We start from the raw sequence: 6,000 nt of genomic DNA, 5'->3' as shown, positions 1-6,000 counted from the left end.
CCGCCGCCGGTGCGCGCTCCCGCCGCCCGCCCTCCCTCCCGCACCGCCGGGCCCGCGCGCCGCGTGCGTGCGCCCGCCGCTGACGTCACCGCGCGCGGGCATGGGCGGCGCGGCCCCGCCGGCGGCGCGCGACACCCGCCCGCCCCGCCTCCCTCAACCCCCTCTCACACCCCACACCACCCCTCACACCCCACACCGCCCCTCACACACGGCCCGCCTGAGGGGAGGGAACGGCCCGGTGGGGGAACCGTGTGGCGTGTGCTCCACTCGAGACAGAGATCCCCTTCAGGGCGAGGATCCTCTCAGACCCGGGCTCCCCTCAGGTCGAGGCTCCCCTCAGACCCAGGATCCCCTCAGGTGCGGGCTCTCCTCAGGCCCGGGATCCCCTCAGGCCCGGGTTCCCCTCAGGTCGAGGCTCCTCTCAGGCCCAGGATCCTCTCAGATTCGGGATCCCCTCAGGTCAAGGCTCCTCTCAGGCCCGGGATCCCCTCAAGTGCCAGCTCCTCTCAGGCCCGGCTCCCCTCAGGTCAAGCTCCTCTCAGGCCCAGGATGCCCCCAGGTCAAGGCTCCCCTCAGGTGCAGGCTCTCTTCAGGTTCGGGCTCCCCTCTGGCCTGGGATCCTCTCAGGCCCGGGATCCCCTTCAGGTCAAGGCTCCCCTCAGGTCGAGGTTCCCCTCAGACTCAGGATCCCCTCAGGCCAAGGCTCCCCTAAGACCCAGGCTCCCCTCCCGTGTTGGTCCCCCTCAGGCCCAGGATCCCCTCAAGCCCGGGCTCCCCTAAGACCCGGGCTCCCCTCCCGTGATGTTCCCCCTCAGGCCCAGGCCCCATCCAGCCCGTGCTCTCCTCAGCCCAGGGCTCCCCTCAAATGGAGCGTCCCCTCAGCTGCTGTCACCCCCATGCCCCGGTCACCTCCTGGAGGCCCTGCACCTCTCCCGAGCCCCCCTGTGTGTTGTGGCAGCACCTGAAATGCTCCGTGGTGTGACATGGAAGCGTCTTCCTGCCCTTTGAGTGGTTCATCACACACGGGGCTGAGAGTGGATAAAAACCCCTCCACTGCACAAGGTCAGCCCCCTCAAACAGACCTGGGGGCTAAATCTGAGGCAGCTCAGCCCTGCTGCTGCCTGGACCTTGGTCACAGGTCCTTGATAGGAGAGAAGATGACAAGAGGATTCCTGATGTCTTTATTTTTACAGTAACTACCCACTCAGCAGCTGGGCTGGCCAGCTGTGAGCAGGGCCTGGTGTTCTGGGGCAGGGTGTGAAGAGTTGTAAATGTTGGCACCGTGTCCTGTGGGTTTCTTGTGAAAGGGTAGAAGAAATTGGCAAAGAGGAAGAAAAAGGGAAACGGAAGGAAGTAATTAAAAAAAAAGATACAAGGGAGAGGGGAGGGCAGGAGTGAAGCCAAAGTAAAACCACAAATGCAATGCTCTCTTTTCATGAGGAGAGTATGTAGGATCCCGTTTCCTTGAATTTGATGTAAACAAACAAAAATGTTGGGTGTAGAGACACTTCTCAGTGTTCTTGTCCCTGGTCCTTCTCTAGGTCTATATTCACACTGTTTGCCTTTTTGCAGGTTTTTTTCAGACATTTGTGGCTGGACACATGAAATGCCATTGATGACCTTCTGCAATCAGTTTCCAGAGAAACCAGCTCAGAACTTGCAGTGATTTGGGATTTCTGCTGGTTTAAGAACCACCAACCCCAGGGATGTTGCATTGTCCCTGCTGCTTCTCCAGTGAGGCCATGATTGTCCAGAGATCAAACACGTGTGTTGTGGCAAGTCTTGGTAATCCTGAAGTGGAATAATAACCTAATCAACATAATAGAAACGTCACAGGTATTTGTTATGTCTGTATTAATTTTTTCCTGGATTCTAGCTTTTGTCCACAATCCTATGTGACAGGACTTTATGTTACAGGAGGCTCGGATTTGGGATTGCAGACTTTGGAAGAAGGAGGATCACAGATTGGAGCGTTAATTCTGCGCTGGATACGTGCCAAAACTTTCCAGTTCACCACAAGGTTGGAAAACTCCCTGCCAGCAAAGTTATTTTTCCTTCCCACATGAAAACATTCCCTCCACCTTTGCAGTTCTCTGTCAGCTCAGTTTATCACAGATTCACCCCTTGCTGTTGGGGTGCTGACACCTTCCTGCAGATCTGGGGGAAACCAGAAAGTAAAAACACTTCAACCTTTGTAGGATTGGTTGTGGCAGTCCTAACATTCAGGGGAAAGTGTTTGTAGAAGAGACCATAAATTGTCAATAACCCTTAAAAGTTTTCTTTTCACTGCTGATCTATAAGCCTCAAAAGAGCAGAAGGAAACACTTATCAGACATGAATATTTGTCCTGGGCTGTAATTCTGCAGGCTGATGACATTTTGTTAGGGCAGTGGTTGGTGTTTCTCACACAAAGGCAGGAAATGTGCATTTCCCACTCAGAGCCCTGCTGTGCCAGCCCCAGAGCTCTCACAGAGCACCAAGGGGCACCAGACATTTATCCCAAACTTTCCTACCTCTCTCCTACACTTCTTGACAAGAAACAATTCTGTGCTGTGCATAATGATTACCCAAAAAGATTTCTTTCAACTTCTTAACTAATTAATATTCATTCAAGAGGTCTGCATTTTCTTTCAAACAGAAACCACAAAAACATTTAATTAAGCACAAACAATGTGAGTGTAGCAGGGCTGGCCTTACAGCTGGTTCTGCATTATTTACTGTTGCACTATTACTAAATACTTCAGAATTACCTGTAAGCTCTCTCCACCTCCTGGGAGGCTGTAGCTGTTTGTATAATCTCATTATTTAAATCACATCTTTGTGAATAAAACCAAAGCAAGCTGAGATAACAGTGATCCCCTCAGCCCTGGATGGGGCTCTGTGCAGCTGCTGCTCAGAGTTCCCACACCTTGCTTGTCTCTCACTTGTGGCAGCACAGGAGAAATGGTGCTTTTCTTCTGAATTTCAATATTTCATGATCATTTTTCAAGGCATCTTGCAAGTTTTAATGGCTGTTTTCTGCTGCCAGAGATCACCTAAGGCCATTGCACAGCAAATCTACAGACATGAAATCTCTGGTTTGCCTTTACCTTAATTAATCCCCAGCTCACCAACCTTTCACTGCCAGAAAACGTATCTAAGAAATTGAGTTAATAAATCAAGTTAAGGATCACAGAGAAATTGTGACTGTTCTCTGGGTGTTAGATTTTGTTTGAGTACACATAGTTATATATGTGTACAGCCACATGTGAGCTCCTTTCCTTCACCCTCCAGACTATTCCTGAATGCAAATTCCATTCATTCTTTCCTCTTAAGATAATTGAGGCTGTTTCCTTTGATGCTTTCCCCCTGTCCTAGAAATTCAGATTCTTTTCTACACAACAAAAGGGAAAGGACAAAATCTAAATGTAGATGAGTCCCTATTCTAACATCAGGTGACAATAAGCCGTGATAAATAAAATACTTGGCACAGTTTTCAGCTGGAGACTGATACTGCTGATTCATCTTGTATTCATCTGGATTTATCCCTCAATTAAGGAATAAATTAAGGACTTGAAGTGAGGCATTAGCTCAAGTATGGCCAAATTTATCTGCCTCCAGTGATATTAAGAGTCTCGCAAAGTACTCCATGGTCAGTAAATAACTTCAGCTTTGAGAGACTTCAGGAATTAACATCACAACTTTACATTTAAACCTCTACTTTGTTGCAGGTAGTTAAGCAGAGACCATGAGCTGTAAATCTGCAGGGAGAGGGTATCTGGTGTCAGCTTCCAGGACTTCAACCTTTCCATTTGCATGACTATCTAAGTGCCTGGACATTCCAGATAACCCAAGGGCTTAACTTCGGGTTGTTTTGATGTAAAACCAACATGGTTTTTATCTTGAGAGAACTGCTCCCAGCAAAAAGGAGGGAAGAATTTTAAATGCTTTCCTACAAGGCTGCCTCTGAAACCAGAGTCAAGCAGATGAAGTTTACAACTCAAACCTTTCACTTCAATCCCTCCTAAATCCCGCTAATGACAATTCTTCAGAGCAGAGTGGGGGGATGCTCCTTCAGCTTGGTTGGAGTCCAAGACCCTCCCACCTCTTCCCTGGTTTTTCTTTTGAATATAGCAGCCATAAAACACACATCTGAGCATCCCACTTCCACAGTATGTTGTTGTCACACTCTTCACCTTTAAAGAATTCCAGCATATGTTTCCCTAAATGCTTTTTCTTTATTTATTCTGCGAAGTTCCCGGAATAAATTTAATTTATTGATTCTGACAGTTTTCAGTTGTTTTGGACATTTCACTTGGGTGATTCCCCAAACTTAGTGAGAGCAAACTCAGCTTGAAGCAGCTGTCTCCTTTCAGTGGAAAAATGATTGGTTTCAGATGTAGAATACTGAGGGCCTTGGGATAGATTTAATTAATATATTCATTTATTTATTTATTTAATCCTGCCCTTAAAAGTGAAAAAAAAAATGAAAGTGTATCATATGTCACAGAACCTTGCTACAGAAAGGTGTTTCTGGGAATATTTCCATGCACAACTTCCCAGTGCTTGGTTTGCTCTTCAGTGTGTCCAGCCTGGAGTGGAGTTCATTGCAATGAACTGTGTTGGCAGAATAATGAGCTGAATTACAGCATAATTTACATGGACAGACTTAAAAGCTTCCTTTCAGTCTTAATAAATGTAAGGTTTAATCAACTGCCAGACAGCTAAACAGTACAACAGTACAAACAGGAGCAGGACTGAAGCCCTGGCACTGCCTGGTGAAGGTTTCACTGTTGTTACTTGGTGTCAGTGGCCAATGCCTGTCAGAGTGAAATGAGAAAAAGGAACCAAAACAGCCAAGAAGGGTATGTGGGGCCAAATTTTGGATGGCAAGGCTGGAACAAGGGGAATTGTGTCAAGGAAAATCCAAATTCTCCTCCTAGCACATCTTAACTTGAGTGTTTGACCCTACTTTTCATAGTGGCCTCAATGTTGTGCCTGGAAACCACTGCTCTTGGGAGAGGAAGAGAGTTTGGTGAGGACATTTCTGGGGCAGTTTGAGTTTATATCTCACTCTTTGAGTTATATATTCTAGATATATCTGACACCCTTTACAAAAACTGTCCCCACCTCCTACTTACTAAGGGGGTTCCTTCTCTCAAAATGGAATGACATTTTCTTAGTAGAATTTCATTTGAGTGAGTCAAAAGAACTTTCTGATAAAATTTCAAATATCACCACCTTCTCTTCAAGCTGCTCTAATTTTGTCTTTTTTTTTTTTGTAAGAAGAATATGCCTACATTTTCCCACTCTGTACCCTTGTAATACAAAAAGACCCAGAATGATATTATCAAGTGACAAAATAATTAAGTATGATTCAAATGTTTATATCTGAACTAAGAAAACTGTAGATGAGAATCACACACAGCCTCTTCTTAGATAAATGTCTCTGTGAAGCCTCTTTGGAGTGGGCAGGAGGGTCTGTGAGGGTGCTGATAACCCACTCTGGGACCATGGAAGTAAAATAACAAACATACAGAGACCAGGAGCAGAAGAATTTAAAATAAGCAACCCAGAAATGAAGGCAGCACCCTCTGTCATATCCAGATACAGAGGTTTTTGCAGAGGAGTTTTTGATCCCAATTTGTGAATTCTAATTCGTTGCTAAAGTATTTTAACTCTTAAAATTTTTAATTGTTTTTAAATGTATATTAATTTTCAAATATGTATGTAACTTCTGGTTAGCAGAAGCTGTGGTTAGGTGTGACATAGTTTGGACTTGCAGTTCAAAAACCTCAGGCAGTCCATGCCCCTTTAAAAATAAACAAGTAAAGTGGTCTGAATTAGCTAATTATTTTAATTGCCAATCTCTCAGTTAAGTGCAGCACAAGGGCTGAAATAATAAATAGTTAATACTTTTCCAGAGAGGGCTATTTCTGGTTGTAATTTCAGGCTGTAGATTTTGGGCTGCAATAAGCATTTTTTCTTCTCCCTCACGGGTTTCTTTATTTCCTCCCCAAA

This window comes from Zosterops lateralis, assembly GCF_965231275.1.
Source record: "Zosterops lateralis genome assembly, chromosome: 17".
NCBI classification, from domain to species: domain Eukaryota; kingdom Metazoa; phylum Chordata; class Aves; order Passeriformes; family Zosteropidae; genus Zosterops; species Zosterops lateralis.
The sequence above is the reverse complement of the archived record's forward strand: the minus strand, read 5'-3'. Positions refer to the sequence as shown.